Source organism: Periplaneta americana, chromosome 13 (assembly GCF_040183065.1).
Source record: "Periplaneta americana isolate PAMFEO1 chromosome 13, P.americana_PAMFEO1_priV1, whole genome shotgun sequence".
Taxonomy (NCBI): domain Eukaryota; kingdom Metazoa; phylum Arthropoda; class Insecta; order Blattodea; family Blattidae; genus Periplaneta; species Periplaneta americana.
Genome location: NC_091129.1, coordinates 160,648,615 through 160,667,822, shown reverse-complemented (window position 1 = coordinate 160,667,822; position 19,208 = coordinate 160,648,615).

The window sequence follows — 19,208 nt, the reverse complement described above, 5'->3', positions numbered from 1 at the left end:
GGTAAGGAGATTTTTTTCAGCTTATCCACTATTTACACCTTAGCTTCGTCACTGATAATATGTTCTAGAATTTTGGAGTGGCATTCGCTGTAGACGATTCAAGAAGTAGTTTCAGTCAGTGTCTCATTTGCGTTCTTAGGATGACGTAACGTAGCAAATACTATCTCTGAACAGGAAAGAAAGTAATCTTGAGCAGAATGACGTATGACTTCATATTCGACTGCCAGACTCTCCATGTAAATAAGATGTGGTACTCTGTGATTGGCTGCTTAGAAGAAGGTGCGGCTATAATTATAGCAAGTATAACAACTCCGGTAGGTGTTCTACACACTAAAAATATATCACTGGCCACAAACATGTTAAAAGTAGTAAGTGTTTGTGTCACTGTTGTTCAAAAGAGTGTCTGTTACAAAGCTGCTCGAGATCATTATCATTGCCAAGGTCAAAAGATTCGGTACTGAATAATAACATTACTATAAGGCTGTTTTCACAGCTGTGTATTGACGGGTAGTGTTTTATAGGAACGTTACCATCTGATATGGCAGTACTACGCAACATTTTTATAGAGGAATTCAATGTCATATCATGACAAATTTCTTGCCCCCGTAAGCTCGTGCTGGTTTCCGGCTCTGGAGGTCCCGTGTTCGATTCATGTTGTATTCCTCATCCTTCACTGTTGCTACCTCTCGTCACTGGAACTCTCTGCCGCCTGAAGTCAAGGGCCGCCGAACATTGAAATCTTTCAAATCCAAGTTAGAAAATTATCTTATGACGAGTTGCCAAACTAACTTACTATTATGACAAGTGTTGTATTGCATGTTTCCACGTATTCACATTTTTTATGTTCTAGTGATATTTAACTTATTTTATATTTTTGTTTTCATATTTTCCGATAGGTAATGGTATATCTATAATGTGATAAGTTGAGCTATATATAATCATAATTTACCTTACTGTGTGTACTTAAAAATATTATATTGTATGCTTTGTACTGCACTATTTTATTACTATTATTATTATTATTATTATTATTATTATTATTATTATTATTATTATTATTATTATTATTTGAGAATAAGGTGCTTAGGAAAATATTTGGGGCTAAGAGGGATGAAGTTACAGGAGAATGGAGAAAGTTGCACAACACAGAACTGCACGCATTGTATTCTTCATCTGACAAAATTAGGAACATTAAATCCAGACGTTTGAGATGGGTAGGGCAAGTAGCACGTATGGGCGAATCCAGAAATGCATATAGAGTGTTAGTTGGGAGGCCGGAGGGGAAAAGACCTTCAGGGAGGCCGAGACGTAGATGGGAAGATAGTATTAAAATGGATTTAAGGGAGATGGGATATGATGATAGAGAATGGATTAATTTTGCTCAGGATAGGGACCAATGGCGGGCTTATGTGAGGGTGGCAATGAACCTCCGGGTTCCTTAAAAGCCAATTAGTAAGTATTATTATTATTATTATTATTATTATTATTATTATTATTATTAATTGTCTTATTTTTTATACTTTGTATGTCTCATTTATTTTGACCTGTTGTTCACATTTTATTATGCTTTTTCCTTTCTTTATGTATGTTATATATTATGTCTGATTTCCACTTACTTGTTGTTTACATTTTATTATTATTATTATTTTATTCAGTTTTGTGTGTAAAATAATTGTAGTGTACTTTGTAAATTTGTAGTGTTTTTGTAACGCAGTTTTACTCCTGGTTGAGTGTTAGAGAAGGCCGTATGACCTTAACTCTGCCAGGTTAAATAAATCATTATTATTATTATTATTATTATTATTATTATTATTATTATTATTATTATTATTATTATTCACGGGCTCGGCTGTCGGGGAATTTTTTTTGAAGAAGTAAAGTTCGCTCGGTGTCTGAAGTCTAGAAATTTGCATGAATGTGAGTGTGATCACGAGTGTGCCAGGTTATTAATTATCCTGTGTCCAAAATACAAAATACAATACACTAAGGTACAGTATCAGGACCAGTGTTGCTAGAACAACGGAATTTCCGCCAGATATAGCGAATTGCGACCTTAACGTAGCTGCAATATTTTCTGTCTAGCGGATAGCGGATTTTCTAACGGTTTCCAGTTTCATTTTAGCTTTATGTTGACGATTTTACATTTCACTATCGATTAGCAAATAGCAAATTTGTAACAGTATAGTTTAAAAATGCAGTAATTATAATCGAAATTACAATAATTTCAATTAATTTGTTGAACTATAGAGTAGAGGCTTTCCTGTGTATATGGTAAGAATGTCATGATTAGCACAATGCAAGGAAGCTCCTGGTACACAGACTCTCTTCCACCCAGTCGCCCACCTTAAACAGAAATAGCTGTGGCTGGCTGGAACTCGAATTGCGGGTACCAGCACAGTAAATGAGGGAAGTATGCACAACTAGAGATGGCCGATATTTCACAAACCGATATTTTGTCACAGATAAACCTGTGACTGATGACGTGAAATATCTGTGACAAAATATCGCTATCGAAATCTGCTCCGTATTCAGTACTCTGTGACTGATATTTTCTCCTCTACGTCGTAGGTTTGCGCGTGCGCATGATACAATAACAGCAATCTGGCGGTAGTTTCTCCATCTTATTATAAATGATGTAGTCATTACACGATTTAAATAATAACACCATTGGTTACCAGTACTTAATCTTGTGTAAAATCCTGTCTGAACAACTGTTTTGTTTTGTAATTATTTTCCAATGTTTTTCCGAATACTTATGTTTCATTAATTTTTATTCTATGACTCAATATTATAATGTTAATGCACGACTTAAAATAATTTATCCATTATATTATATACAATAAAAAGGATCAATTTTTAAAACGGTTAGGATAATCATATAACCTCAATTTCTCCATACCCAACTACATTTAAAAATGATCAACTGGTTCCATATCTATAATATAACCTCTAGGTACATGAGGTTAACTTTTGACATGTTACCGTTCAGTTAGGTAAGTATTTATTTGTTAATGGTACATGTACATAATTTATTTGTTGGATTTTCCCATATAAATCACTGATGAGTGGTGTGTATAGAGAAATCGGATTCATATTTCACTGCTCTTCAATATTTCCTGCAAATTTTTATCGGTGTGACAAAATATCGGTGTAATTCATGCTACGTATCGATATAAAATATCGGTGTGACAAAATCACCGATAAAAGTCACAGATATTTAATTGTCACAGTCACAGTTGTCACAGATACTTTAAAATATCGTTTAAGCTCATCTCTATGCACAACTCCGTGGCTGTGAAGGAAGTGGGTTGTTGCTCCTTGCAGCTTCATTGTACCACGTCACCGCACACGGTAGCTCAATCTACTGGCAGGCGTCCAAACCAACTAAAATTACCATATAGAATGCTGCAGAGGGATTTGGGTTAGCAATCGCAATTTGCCTTTCACTAGATCGTGTGATGGTTTCTGCGAAGTTTGAGTTTACGTCGTTGAATGAGCCAGTTCTCGCTAGCATTTCATTTGTCGTCGACCGTCGAGGCCACATTCCTAGAAGCATGAATGAAGCTTGCTTTAAAGACTGACAAACCTGATTTTAGAAGGCGGATGCTACATCATCGGGGATTTACCTTCCAGGAACGGTTAGGGAAAGTAAATACAGGATTGGGCAGATAAAACCGGCCTGTGTTATGACATTGATAGGTACTTACTTACTTACTGGCTTTTAAGGAACCCGTAGGTTCATTGCCGCCCTCACATAAGCCCGCCATTGGTCCCTATCCTGAGCAAGATTAATCCAGTCTCTACCGTCATATCCCACCTCCCTCAAATCCATTTTAATATTATCTTCCCATCTACGTCTCGGCCTCCCCAAAGGTCTTTTTCCCTCCGACCTCCCAACTAACACTCTATATGCATTTCTGGATTCGCCCATACGTGCTACATGTCCTGCCCATCTCAAACGTCTGGATTTAATGTTCCTAATTATGTCAGGTGAAGAATACAATGCGTGCAGTTCTGTGTTGTGTAACTTTCTCCATTCTTCTGTAACTTCATCCCTCTTAGCCCAAAATATTTTCCTAAGCACCTTATTCTCAAACACCCTTAATCTCTGTTCCTCTCTCAAAGTGAGAGTCCAAGTTTCACAACCATACAGAACAACCGGTAATATAACTGTTTTATAAATTCTAACTTTCAGACTTTTTGACAGAAGACTAGATGACAAAAGCTTCTCAACCGAATAATAACAGGTATTTCCCATATTTATTCTGCGTTTAATTTCCTCCCGAGTGTCATTTAGATTTGTTACTGTTGCTCCAAGATATTTGAATTTTTCCACCTCTTCGAAGGATAAATCTCCAATTTTTATAGTTCCATTTCGTACAATATTCTGGTCACGAGACATAATCAAATACTTAGTCTTTTCGGGATTTACTTCCAACCCTATCGCTCTACTTGCTTCAACAAGAATTTCCGCGTTTTCCCTAATTGTTTGTGGAGTTTCTCCTAACATATTCACGTCATCCGCATAGACAAGAAGCTGATGTAACCCGTTCAATTCCAAACCCTCTGTGTTAACCTGAATTTTCCTAATGAACCTTTTTCCTTTGCTGTGGTCGTGCCGGAGAATCAGTCCCATTCCGAGGCTTACTGTTAGGTTTCGTAACAAGCTGCTTTTACGGTGATGGGTTGTTAGCCCTTCGCCCAACCCCCAAGCTGGAGAACCACCCCTTATCGGCTGTCCACGACTGCTTATTCTATATTCGTAGCTACCCTCCATATCTGGAGGCCGTCTCCTCTATCCGCAACCTGAGGACGCGCCATGCCGTGGTGATAGGGACCCACAATACAATTGATAGGTACTAATGATTTGAAACAAACTTCAAATGGAATGAAAATAAAATGCATTTACCTTCATAATAAATGTTGGAAGTGCCCTCCATCTGCATCTAGACACTTCTGTGCACTTCTGAGGAGTCCGGACAGAAGGATTTCTGTTCCTTGTTACATTTTTTTTATGGATCCAGTCGTACGCCATTTTCGCACCAAATCTTGAATGCTGCTTTTCGCTGGTACTGAGCGAAGCGGATATTTGTCTGAATAATTGTTGTGTTCCCTTAATAGAGCTGGTCTGTACGTAAGCCTCCACAATGAATATTCGCTCTGGTATTGAATAAGTCATGCTTATTTAAAGAACAACTCTTTACATGTGTTTAGAACGTCTGACTTTTAAACAGCAACCAGAAGAGGTTATAAGCAACAATGGCGCAACAATGACACAAAACACGCGGAAGATACAGTATAGCCAACATAATTACATTTCAAGGAAAAAGAAAGAAAAGAAATCAATACCCTACATAATTTATTTTCCAAATCATATGACATAAGATGGGGCCGGTTCTATCTGCCCAATCCTGTGTTATATTGTCCTCCTTTTAAGCATTGATGAATTAAGGGGTTTCTGGGAGACGGCAACTTCTGTCGAAAATTCTATGATGCGCTGTAGGAAGGAATTGGTGATTTGAGTGAATACAAAAAAAATGTACTCCTTCAGATGGTATGAAGGGCATATGTCTATCCTCTTCCATAAGGATGTAGAGCTTCAGATTTCCACTCCATCATGAAGATAATGATCCTTATTTCAAACTTTGCTTTTGCTCTCATCATCATCATCATCATCATCATCATCATCATCATCATCATCATCATCATCATCACCATCATGTCGTCCACACCTGTGGAGTAACGGCTAGCGCATCTGGCCGCGAAACCAGGTGGCCCGGGTTAGATTCCCGGTCGGGGCAAGTTACCTGGTTGAGGTTTTTTTCCGGGGTTTTCTCTCAACCCAATATGAGCAAATACTGGGTAACTTTCGGTGCTGGACCCCGGACTCATTTCACCGGCATTATCACCTTCATATCATTCAGACGCTAAATAACCTAAGATGTTGATAAAGCGTCGTAAAATAACTTACTAAAATAAAATTTAAAAAATCATCATGTCGCTCCCAAGGGGTTGGGCCACAGATTGTCTCGTTCCGTCTCATATTAGAGATCAAGAAGTCTCTTCAGCGGTCTTCCAGAGTTTCCTGTACCCGTCGGGGTATAATTTTTTAGTAAGTTAATCCAGGATATCTGTTGTGGGGCATCCTATTGACATGTTGTATCCACTTTGACTTATAATTTAAACTTTGCTCAAAGGCTGATGTTATTCTCAATTCTTCCAAAATTTCTATATTTGTTTTGTAGTCTTCCAGAAGATAGTTGAAAGAACGTCATTAGATGCTGAAGATCATCAATGACGTCCCTGAGTACAAATATACGAGTTCAAATAATAAGAGGTTATGAAATTGAATTTAGTCAATTACTTCACTCACATTAGAGTTATAGTAAGATGAATAAAAAACAACAAAATTCCATAATTTTTATAATAATAATAATAATAATAATAATAATAATAATAATAATAATAATAATAATACAGACGTGGACAAATTATTAGCAAAATTGAAGATTTTTATTATATATTTTTACAAAATATGATTCTTCAATTTAGACTACACTTGACATTTTTGCGTATTTCCAAATTATTAGCAAAATTGAAGATTTGTACTGTATACTTTTAGAAAATTTAACTCTTCAATTTGGACTACATTTGATATTTTTGCATATTTACAAATTATTAGCAAAACTGAAGGTTTTTATTATATATTTTTACAAAATTCGATTCTTCAATTTGGAATACAGTTGATATTTTGGATATTATTTCAAATTATTAGCAAAACTGAAGATTTTTATTTTATAGTTTTACAAAATTTGACTCTTCAATTTAGACTGTAGTTGACATTTTTGCTAATTTACAAATTATTAACAAAATTGAAGATTTTTATTATATATTTTTACAAAATTTAACTCTTCAATTTAAACTACAGTTGACATTTTTGCATATTTCTGTCTACTGTAATGATAGAAATATGCAAAATTGTCAATTGTAGTCTAAATTGAAAAGTCAAATTTTGTAAACAGAATTATCATAAAAATCGTCAATTTTGTTAATAATTTGTCCACGTCTGTAATAATAATAATAATAAGTAATAATAATACTAATAATAAGTAATAATAATAATAAGTAATAATAATAATAAGTAATAATAATACTAATAATAAGTAATAATAATAAGTAATAATAATAATAATAATAATAATAATCTTGGTTATGAAACATTTTGATGAGCAATTTATTCTCTTATGACCAATAAATATTGACGTCAAAGTTTCTCGCCGTTTGAAATGCTTTAATACCCGCATATATATTATAAGTCAATCAGAGAAAGTCAGCGAATAAGATAGACATAGATTATACTAAATCGAAATCTCATTTCATTTTGCCATCTATGGACAGATGAAATAAGTAAAGCAGTAACCCATACACATCTAGGTATCGTATCTGTTTAGCTCAGTTGACTAACGCGTGTTTCGTGTTGTTTTAAAAGTTTTAAAATCCTATAAACCCAATTTCGCAGGTTCAAATCTCCTTGCATCCCAAAAGGTAAATTATTTCAAGATCTACAGACTACATACAGGAATAAGCTACTTCATCATGCCAACAATTCTTTGAGAAAGGCAAGAGATCTAGTTGCTGGACTCTTTTCTTGTAGCAGAGTTCCATCCCATAATAGATCAGACTTGTAATTAATCTCTTCTGGAAGTGTGAACAAACCATGCAGATGCGGAAGAAGGACGGAGAATAGTAATATGACACAGGATCGTAGAGAGGAGGAAATCCTGTTGAGAGTTATTGAAAATAAACACGTAAGCACTGCAAAAAAAAAAAACTGTAAAAAATGAAATACACAACTGAAATTATAACGGTAACACCATTATATAATTATTTTGAATCACCTAACCTAAAACTGATAATATGTTGTCAAAGGATCATGTATGATAAGTTGACAATAATAAGTAGTTTTCTTTTATACAAGGCTTACTAATTTCTTACACATGAAATTCCACTTTCATTTTTTATATATGAATTTCTTATGGCGATGTTAATTCCCTATGTAGGCCTACTATAGTTTGGAATACACATGGTATACCTATTTTAATGTTAATTAAAAATTAATTACTTGTGTTTAATTAAATCGTACAATTTATAAATGAAGTCACTTTTTATTTAATTTCGAGGTTATAGAGAACGTAGGCTATTTTGTGCGAGATCGTGCGTATTTGCTTGCTTTCCGCACGAAACCAATACGCGGTAAGTGTGAAATACCACATTCAGTATTCCCAACGTAACACACATAACAATTTCCCTCTTCTTACCGCTTAAGCGCCATATTCATTTTACTGCTTTAGGCTTTTAACATATTATTTTTAGAGACGTTTAACATAGTAATAATTATAAATTGGAAACTTACCACTGCAATTTCACCTAAATTGCACTGTTAATTATTGTTTTTAAATATTTGCAAAAATTAAGTAAACTCTACAACACCACAAAAGTTACTGCATTTGTAATGCAAGTAACATTAAGGAAGCCGTGAAAAAATCAACAAGATTCCAGATGCGGATGTTATTACTGCAATATGTTATATAAATAATATTGTTAAAATATTAAAATGAAAAATAAATCATTACATAACCTTACCGTTTGTTTTAAGTTCGCATTTAAAGACTGGGGGGAAAAAAGACAGACGTATATCACGGCCTGCTGGAGTATAGTAAACACAGAAAACATTTTATAGGAACAATGTTGAAGATAGATATATTTGTTTTCCAAAGTTGCCGTCATTGAACAGAAACCAACATGGAGATTTCATTGCAACTAATTAGAAATTCCTCTTTCAGGTATGTAATAAACGATCTTCGCACAAAATAATGTACGATACACGAGCGGTATGTTTGTTTTCATGTTCTCGGAAATTAAAAAAGCTCAACTACGTTTCGCTTTTTCAATCTTTTCCTCGAACATGAAAACGTCAACATACCGCTCTTGTAACGCATATTACTATTGTCTGTAATTCAAAACAAGGAGAATCATATTCTTATTTGGGTGCATATTAACTTAGTTAATTTATGAACAGTATGTAGTATTGCGAATAATTGTTAAATAAAGCATGCTATATAAACGGCAGTTATCATTCGTACATGGTAAAGAACTGAATTATTGCGGAACACGTAAAATGTGTACTCAAAAAGTATGGGTCACCTTCGTAAAAACAGACTTTTTAAGATTTCATTAGTGGTCCACTGATTACTACTTGAGAACCGCTGGTTTTGTGTTAGTACATCAGGCACATTTTTGCACCATGTGGCCGAGAGCCATCGTCAAGGCAACCTTGAATAAATCGCAAATAGAAACAAAAACGAATGAAACGGGAAGTCCCAGTAGAAAAGAAGACAACTGACTCAGCATCATTCTAGAAGATATATGTTTCTATTCAGTAGCCAAATAAATGGGAAGACTGCGCCAAAACGTGTGAAAACCAAATATTTAACCTTGTGGTGTTCTTATTGCCGCCGTAAAGTGCTACATTTCTAGAAAAATTTTTGGAGCAGAAGACTGCTTGCATAATAAAATTACAAGACGTACTTTTATCCCAGTCCAAGCTGGAAATTCCAGCATGTTTTAATTTAGTATTTCGGAAGACTCACATTTTCGGGCACAGTTTTTTCGCATCTCATAATTCCTATGACTATTAATTTTTTTTATTATCATATCCTCCTACGGAAGCGTATGTCACCCAACATATTATATCTTCCAGCATATGTTAGCGGTATCAGATACCTGAACTGAATATGTGTATGTATTTATTTACACTGCAAGTGGGCAAGCACCCGGTGGCAGTGGTATACACAATAAAATGATAAGCAATACACAATAACATTTACAATACACAATACAATTATACAACACATATACAATTTTATACACAATACAATAAGAATACACAATACAATTTAACACAATAATAATAAAACATAAATACAATACCTAATTTTACAATACAACCTACATAATTATGTATAGGTCCTACATAAGTTTCAATAGTCTTTCACTTTACTCTCATCTCATTCCCTGTAGTGGCACTATGACGCATTTCACTGACACTTTAGCACACATTTCACTGACACTATAGAACACATTTCATTGACGCTATAAATTATCACTGATCGGAACTATTCACTGCACTGTAAATCCATAACTTCACTGACTCACCTCGCTTCACTGATACAACAGTTCAAATAAGACAAATAATTACACCCTTATGCATACTTATAAACAGAACTACATTTAAACTAAACATTTCTAGTCTAAGGCCCTCTTACACGCTATTTTTAAATAATTTACAATTCAAACCAAGGAAGTAAACTCGTCAGGCTAGATAAATGCATGTCACCTTAAAAAATTAAATGTTAAATGTCACCTTAATTTTAATTTGCACTTTATACACAACTTTTTAAGTTATTCTTGAATCTCCTTAAGGAAGGACAGCCCTCAAAGACCGCTGCAGGTAGGTCATTCCAATCATTTATAGTTCTATTTAAAAATGAGAATTTACCTACATCCGTTTTCTGTTTCCTACATTTGATTTTAAAATCATGATCGTTCCTACCATAGTACGTTGGCTTTTCTAACCGAGCCGTTATGTCTACCCATGCTTTCTGACCTAGATGTGCTCTATACAATGATGTTATTCTAGTTTTCCTACGTCTGTTTTCCAAAGTTTCCCATTTAAGTTTAAATGGAAAAAGTTGGTGTCACGAAGGTCAATGTTTCTCAATCTTTTCTCTAAGCATACCTCATTAGGTTTCCAATATTTTGTTATGTAATCCTATACACATACATAGGGTACATACAAACCCAGCATTCTCCAATTTTTCCTATTTCCTACCTTCCTCTTTGTCTCCGCATATGATCCATATATCGTAATGTATGTATGTATTTATTCACACTGCAAATGGGTAAATACCCGGTGGCAGTGGTAACTAATTACACTCAATAATTACAATAATAATAAAATACAGTCATAATATTAATAGTAAAATAATAATTTATCAATATATAATAATCAGGGAAAGGATTTATATGTAAATACATATTTACTTATAAAGCTAATATAATTTATATTTTGCATTATCTTTATGTTTCACAATGTGTAGGGTTGAAAAATCCTACTTTTATTTTCCATATTTTTCCATATTTTAGAGTTTAGTACATATTTTCGTTAATTTCCATATATTTTCCATATTTCATATAAAACAGTCCATATTATATTAGGTTTAACAATAAAACAAAACAAAATTCCATTAACTTTTAAAAATACATTTCAACAATAGAGATTTAAACACATGTTCAGTAATCCCTTTAACATCAGAGTTATTTGAAAATTAGCAGTCCTATCAACAATGGGAAAGTAAGTTACAAAACTGTATTAATTTAATTTAAAATTTTTAACAGACTTCAGTTGTGCAGCTCAACAGTTAAATGCCAGTCAGAGTACACATAGGTTCAGTTTTGTAAATCATACTATAAAGACGGTAAATATGCCAAAAGTACGTCATTCAGTCAATTTAAAATCAAAACTAACAAGTTACATTTCAGAATTTAAAGAAGATTGTTTATCAACTGACAATAAAATATTATTTTGTAATTTGTGTCAGTGTGCAGTATCATCTACACAAAAGTTCCTGGTGCAACAACACATTACAACTAGAAAACATCAGGCCAACAAACAACTAAATTCCAAGCAGAGACAATTGTTTTTAACACAACCAACAACATCGAATGTAAGATCTGAGTTTAACATCGACCTGTGCCGTTCTCTCATCTCTGCTGATATTCCTCTCTACAAACTAAAGAATAAGGTCTTCAGGGAATTCCTTGAAAAATATACTCAACATACAATCCCGGATGAGTCAACACTTAGGAAGACGTATGCTCCATCCATCTACGATGAGACAATACAGAAGATAAGAGATGAAATTAAAGATAGTTCAATTTGGGTTTCCATTGATGAGACTCCCGACAAAGAAGGTAGACTTGTTGGTAATGTAGTTATCGGTTTGTTAAGTGAACAATATTCTGAACGAATTCTTTTACATTGTGATGTTCTAGAAAAGTGCAATAACAAAACTATAGTTAAACTGTTCAACGAAGCTATGGGTATCCTGTGGCCAAAGGGTATTATGTACGATAATGTGTTATTCTTTATTAGCGATGCTGCCCCTTATATGGTCAAAGCTGGACAAGCATTATCTGTTGTATATCCTAAATTGACTCATTTTACTTGTGTGGCGCATGCATTTCATCGTGTGGCAGAAGTGGTCAGAGACAATTTCCCTAAAGTAGATTTGTTGATTTCATCAGTGAAAAAAGTATTTCTCAAAGCTCCCAGTAGAGTTAACGTGTTGAAAGAAATGTACCCTGAAATTCCATTGCCACCAAAGCCAATTTTAACTAGATGGGGTACATGGCTAGAAGCAGTTGAATATTATGCCGAACATATAGACTCTATTAACAATGTTCTCCTTGCATTGGACTCTGAAGATGCAGTCTCAATTGATACTGCGAAAACAGTTACCTGTGACATAAGTGTGAAGAATGACTTAGCTCACATTCAGCATACATTTTCATGCATCATAAAAACGCTCAAAAGTCTCCAAAATAGGCACCTTTCACTATCTGAAAGTTTTGAAATTATAAATAGTACTGTGGAACAACTGAATCGTGGTAGAGGTAAAGTTGCAGATGCAGTAAGAGCTAAGGTGGACACTGTACTTTCAAAAAACCCTGGATATGAAGAACTACAAAAGGTTGTTGCTGTGATGAGTGGTGAATCAACAGTGAAGATTAACTTGGACTTATCCCCAGCAGACATTGTGAAATTGAATTATGTACCAGTTACTTCTTGTGACGTCGAACGCTCTTTTAGTCAGTATAAATCTATCCTCAGAGACAATAGAAGAAGATTCACTTTTCAGCACTTGAAAGAAATGTTTGTAACCTATTGTTATGGTAACAGACAATAAAAATTGTGTTTTGTTGAAACTACATTGGAAGATAAGGTACGTCCATTATATTTTTTGTTTAGTTTGATTAAAATGTACCAATATTTAACGTATATAGTCATTTTTTTTTTATAATTTTAAGTCCATATTTAATTCCATATTTTGGTAAAAATCCATATTTAATTCCATATTTTGGTAAAAATAACTACATATATATTTACATATTTCATATATTTTTAGTCCATATAAATCCGTTCCCTGATAATAATATTAACAAGGTGCATCCTAAATTAAATGAATCACTTAATATAACATAATTAATTAAAGTAAATCTAATTTATATCTTAACCCTAAGTTAGTACTTAAACCACGAGTATATATATGGTAAATGTTCAAACTTGCACAAGTACCTTTCAGCACTACACTCATTTCGCTATCAATTCACTCACTGCACTGGAACTAAGACACATTTTACTGACACTATCCTGATTTCACTAACACTTCAAAAACATTTCTCTGTTCAAATACTTTGCACTACCACTGTAAAGTATAGAACTTCACTCACACAAACACACTTCACTGTCACAACACATTTCACAGACACAACACACGTCTTCACTGAGACAACATTTCAAATAACAGAACATCAATTACATCCTTATTATTCCGTAGAATTGTACTTACTGTATTAACCTCAAATCGCTAGCCTAGACCCCATTACAAGCACTATAACTAGACTTCGTTGAATTGCCACACGCAGCTTGCAATCAGGTTGCCGATGTACGGTATTATAGAAGAGGTGAGCGACCGCCCGGTCTCATAGTATAAGCAGTTCATGTTAAGAGTTGTGACCGGTCCAAATAGATAGAGCAGCTACAGCTAATGTATACCTATGTACGCACTTGTTTTTGCATTACTGTGGTTGGAATAGTCAAAGCTTAACATTTGTTCAGTGCAGACAAGAATTCAATCAAACATACTACAATGAGAGTGTTGCTGTTCCAAACAATTGTCCCTGGAATACCCTTACACCTGCAGCCAGTACAACTCTCAGAAGCCCTTAATATAGTGTATAAAGTATAACAAACCGTTATCCAAAATAACAATTCACTAATTTCAGAAAAAGGGAAATGTAAGTTGAGAAACATTATTGCTGAAAATTCTGCCTATTCACAACTTCGTATTATAAATGATGTACTATCAGGTCACGGCAAGATATCTGAAGTTGGTGTACTAAAAAGTAGTGACTTTCCGTTCTTCAAATATGCACCTATTACATCATGTGATGTTGAACGTACATTTTCCCAATATAAAAACTGTTTGAGTGACCATCGAAGGAGGTTCACTTTGCAGTAGCTCAAAATGTACGTAACTCTTCACTGCAATGCACATATTCAAGGATGATGTGAGTATATTACATTAAATTTTAAGAGTTAATATATCTCACTACAAAATAATTGTGTATTTACATGTATAGACATTTCCTACTTCAATGATCACTCATTATATTTCTTGAATGCAGGATACATGTTTTATTGTAACCGCAGTATACTGCTCAGTATTTACATCAGAGGCATACTCCATCCGTTGCACGTCCCCTTATCATACAGTCTATACCGCGTACGTAGTAAACCTTACGATTCTCGTGACAATTCCACGAAGTCTAATTATAACTCACACCCATTCACTATAAGTCTATTTTTCTGCCACTATAGCTCTCAGAATTTACTTTTAAGCTCACTGCAATTTCACTACAACACACTGCACAACCAATATAAATCACTGGATATTCACTATGTTTCTCTGCTTACTTTCTATAGCCTACATGTAAAACCACAAAAGAGTCTGCATAATGTATTACCGTCTATTAGTAAAGCCCTTAAGCCTATTTTTAAATACATTTTTGGTTGTTGGTAAAGCCTTTAGTAAGTCTGCAGGTAGAGCATTCCAGTCTCTGATAGTACGATTGAGAAAAGAAAACTTTCCAGTGTCCGTCCTCTGTCTTCTTTCCCTCAATTTATGTGAGTGGTCGTTCCTTGAAGAGTAATTTGGCGGCTGCAACCTATTCTTTATTTCTCTCCAGGCAGGCTCACCTCTATGTCTATCATCTCATATCTTCTGCCCCGAACTCTTCTTCCATTCACCATTCCTTTCAGCAGACAGTTTCTCCACAGGCAGTGACCCAACCAATTCCTTTTTCTCTTCTTGATCAGTTTCAACATCATTCTTTCTTCACCCACTCTTTCCAGCACAGCTTTATTTCTTATTCTGTCTGTCCATTTCACACGCTCCATTCTTCTCCATATCCACATTTAAAATGCTTCTATTCTCTCCGTCGCAATGTCCATGTTTCTGCCCCATATAATTCCACACTACACATAAAGCACTTCACTAGTCCCTTCCTTTGCTATCCCATAATAAATATCATTAAAATGACAACTGATTTTAATGTGTAACAACCATTATAAAAGTTGCTATTATATAGTCATTAACATGCTCATTTTATTTTTCTAGTAATTCAGAAATCAACGCAATGATGACCAACATACGGAATGTGAAATGGACAAAATTATTTTATTTATTTGAAAATTAAAAAAAAGTTCTTGTCATAATTCAGTAGCTGAGATCAAAAAAAGGGACTTGTCATCAATCTGGGATATCCGGGGTGCTTCCCCAATATATGAGGGACCTCCATCGTTTAATCTAAAATTGGAAGTTGTCACTTGTGTAGAATTCCAGCATTAAGTTGAAAAATGGAACTTGCCAAATGACTAGTCCCCTTTTTCCAAGAAAGTGTGTCACGCACTTCGAGATTCAGTGTAGGCTAGGCCTACTATATTAGCAATACCTTCGGAAAAAAAGAAAAATACCCCTTCAGTTCTCTCCAAGGAACCCTTCTCTTAGGGCACGCGTACCACTGCTTGAAAAACAGTTATGTAGACGATACACTTTCTTATAAAGTTAACACGTTTCGCAATAATTCAGTTATAATTTTACCTATAGATATTTCTGTTTGTTACAATCCACTGCTGTGTAGGAGAGGCATCTGTCCTTATGCCAACACTGGACCCTTCTTAATGCTGGCTCCCCTGACTATGTGGTCAGCACGATACATGGCCACCACTGAGACGTTATAGGACAAGAATAAGATAGAGACAAATACCCAGTCTTGTGAAATGGAGATAAATCTCCGCTCACACCAAGAATCGACACCGTACCACTTGGTTGGGAAGTACGCGCTATCCTTCAAATGTTTAAGCCATACCCGCGGACCTCTAGGTTCTTTTCTTGAATTACAGTTAAAGAAATAACTTAATATACGCACAAATAAGGACTTAGAAATATATATATTTTTTTTATCCCAAAGAAAATCTGACTTCATTTCAGAAGATACACTTCAAGGAAGGAGCTGGCTTCCGCTATCGTCAGAAAATGTTTAGCTTAAGGCTTGAAACGTTTTTCTGTCTAATTTGTGTCAGTAGGGGATCTCTTTTCTAATATCCACGTCATATGTTTGTTATCTGTAAGAGGATTTCCTTGACAGGACTCCACAAATCATCTTTTTTGATAACTTTGTGAGACGTCAGAGAATTACAAGGGCGGGGCTTGTTTTGTAATACATTTAAGAACCACGTCTCCTCCTAAAGAAATGGACTACCATCTGTTTGTTCTTTATTTAACTACAACTGTATTGCCATAGAACGTCGCGCGTCCTTCACCTAAAAGAGTTTGAAAGGAATTAAAAAATTCAAAAAGCTGTTTACCGAACAATTACTAGTACTCGCTACCTCTCAGCTCCACAGTGAACTTCATACGTCAGTCCACATCCGGAATCTCTAATCAAATAAGTCTGGAGTTCGATACCGGTTCCTTTATCCCATCATCGTCATTACATCTTATCTTCTTTTAAGAACTTCCGCAGTTGCTGTCTCCAAATGAGAGGACAGAGGACATTATCATCATTTTTCTCAGAGCTAACTCTGCTAGTCATCATTCTCCACTTACTTACTTACAAATGGCTTTTAAGGAACCCGGAGGTTCATTGCCGCCCTCACATGAGCCCGCCATCGGTCCCTATCCTGTGCAAGATTAATCCAGTCTCTATCATCATATCTCACCTCCCTCAAATCCATTTTAATATTATCCTCCCATTTACGTCTCGACCTCCCCAAAGGTCTTTTTCCCTCCGGTCTCCCAACTAACACTCTATATGCATTTCTGGATTCGCCCATACGTGCTACATGTCCTGCCCATCTCAAACGTCTGGATTTAATGTTCCTAATTATGTCAGGTGAAGAATACAATGCGTGCAGTTCTGCGTTGTGTAACTTTCTCCATTCTCCTGTAACTTCATCCCGCTTAGCCCCAAATATTTTCCTAAGCACCTTATTCTCGAACACCCTTAACCTATGTTCCTCTCTCAGAGTGAGAGTCCAAGTTTCACAACCATACAGAACAACCGATAATTTAATCGAGTAATGAATCTCTAGTTATGGGCGCAACTATCTTAGAAATGAAATTCTTTACACTGCCAGACTAGCGTAGTTTGCTATCTATCATATCTGAGAGTAATGGTCAAATAACTTTCACAGAACAGAGGGCAGAGCAGCATTGCGGACTGACCTTTTTAGTTCATTCTGCAATTGTGTGCAAGTCATAATTGCTATAATAGTGCTAAGGATGAGTCACAAGACTCTCAAAGCTTTTCTAACTTTTGATGGATTCGAGCCAAGTTTTTAAGCAAAGCACTGGAAATGTCATAGGATTAGGTTATGTCAGCGATAAAGACGGCCATTTTAAACTCACACAGCCATTTAGATGTAAACTGGAAATTGAGGTCACAGTCGCTCAGCAAGTGATGATTTTTTAAGTAGCTATGCTGTATTGAAATAGACGAAATGTACTACAGCAATTAGAGAAACAAGCTGTAAGGGCAGTCCATCTGTCTAGATGTTTCACTGGGTTAATTTGTTACAATAAACTTCTGTTTTCTGATAGAGAGTTTGGAATAAACAAATAAGCCATCGACCAGTGCTGAAGGAAGGAGCAAATCCGACTCAAAACGAGTATATACTCGAGCAGAGAGGATTTCAATAAGAGAAAGTTTCACGATTTCAGATACATTTATGAAAAATCCCAGGCTTGACCGGGACTCAACCCCGGACCGTCTGCGTGACAGACTGCAGATCTGACAACTCAGCCACCGCAGGGATGGAGTAAGGAATACTGGACGTTACATTGGCTAACCCAGGCGGGGAGAGTGTGGGGGGTACCTGTTGGCTGGCTGGCAGGAGAGGAAGAGGGACAAACAAGCATATACAGTAGCTGTTGTCTGGAGTCTTCGCCGAGTGGGCGGACTATCATTTACCCCAATAACTAGGGGTTGTGCAATCACTTCGCATTCAGTGCAGCGATGTGACTTTTCTGAAGAAGAAGAAGAAGAAGAAGAAGAGGAGGAGGAAGAAGAGAGAGAGGAAGGTAGGTGAGAATGATATGGTTAGCAACGTTTGTACCATATGTAATCTAGTCGTGACAGAAGACGAAAATAAGCAGTCAGTAGCTTCAGACTAAGAGTGGCCTGAAATTCATCAGAGTGTCAATATCTTTTGTAACAAATTGTAAAAATTAAGGTATACGCTTAGAAAATAAGAAGTTCTATTAGCTTAATTTTGATATTGCTTAAATTTGATATTCTATGAAATATTTTTGTTGGACTGAAAGGTCCGGGGTTCGATCCCAGGTGGTGACAGGATTTTTTCTCATTGCCAAACTTCCAGAACGGCCCCGAGGTTCACTCAACCTCCTATAAAATTGAGTACCGGGTCTGTTCCGGGGGTAAAAGGCGGTCAGAGCGTGGTGCCGACCACACCACCTCATTCTAGTGCCGAGGTCATGGAAAGCATGGGGCTCTACCTCCATGCCCCCCAAGTGCCTTCATGGCATGTTACGGGGATACCTTCACCTTTTTTTTATGAAAGAACTCTATTCTTACATTAAAACTTCACTAAATGCAACACAAAGTATGGGTGTTGTCTGTAATAGTTTGTAATGGAATTTACGGGAGGGGGCACTGACCCAGCACTGCGACTTATTATGATCTATTACGCTAACCCTCAAGCTACTCGCATTCTTAAATCCACACCGACTGACTACACTAAGGTTCGAGCAGGCAACCCCCCCTCGCCCCTAGCTCAGCCCCCC